This window comes from Apaloderma vittatum, unplaced genomic scaffold, assembly GCF_000703405.1.
Source record: "Apaloderma vittatum isolate BGI_N311 unplaced genomic scaffold, ASM70340v1 scaffold25372, whole genome shotgun sequence".
NCBI classification, from domain to species: Eukaryota; Metazoa; Chordata; class Aves; order Trogoniformes; family Trogonidae; genus Apaloderma; species Apaloderma vittatum.
In genome coordinates this window covers 4,463-4,666 of record NW_009705605.1, presented here as the reverse complement: position 1 = coordinate 4,666, position 204 = coordinate 4,463, and the positions used below count along the sequence as shown (strand labels likewise).

General features: G+C 67.6%; 1 protein-coding gene across 1 annotated transcript in view; it reads right to left on the bottom strand.

Moving 5' to 3' along the window:
* The window catches only part of PATL1 (protein associated with topoisomerase II homolog 1 (yeast)), a gene marked incomplete at both ends in the record, with an annotated part of 4,836 nt that overhangs the window by 174 nt on the left and 4,458 nt on the right, over positions 1–204 (bottom strand). The window lies entirely within an intron of this gene.

Below are 204 nucleotides of genomic sequence, written 5' to 3'. Positions count from 1 at the left end.
CGTTCCTGCGGGCAGCTCTGCCACCCAGCGCCAGCGAACTCAGACTTCCCAAATTACAGGGAGACGCTGGGACACGCCGCAGGCAGTGGAGCAAGGGAGAGGAAGGAGAGGAGCGAGGGAGAGGAAGGAGACGGGCGAGGGGGAGGAAGGAGACGGGCGAGGGGGAGGAGGGAGCCGAGAAGGGGGGGGGAGGAGAGCGAGCAG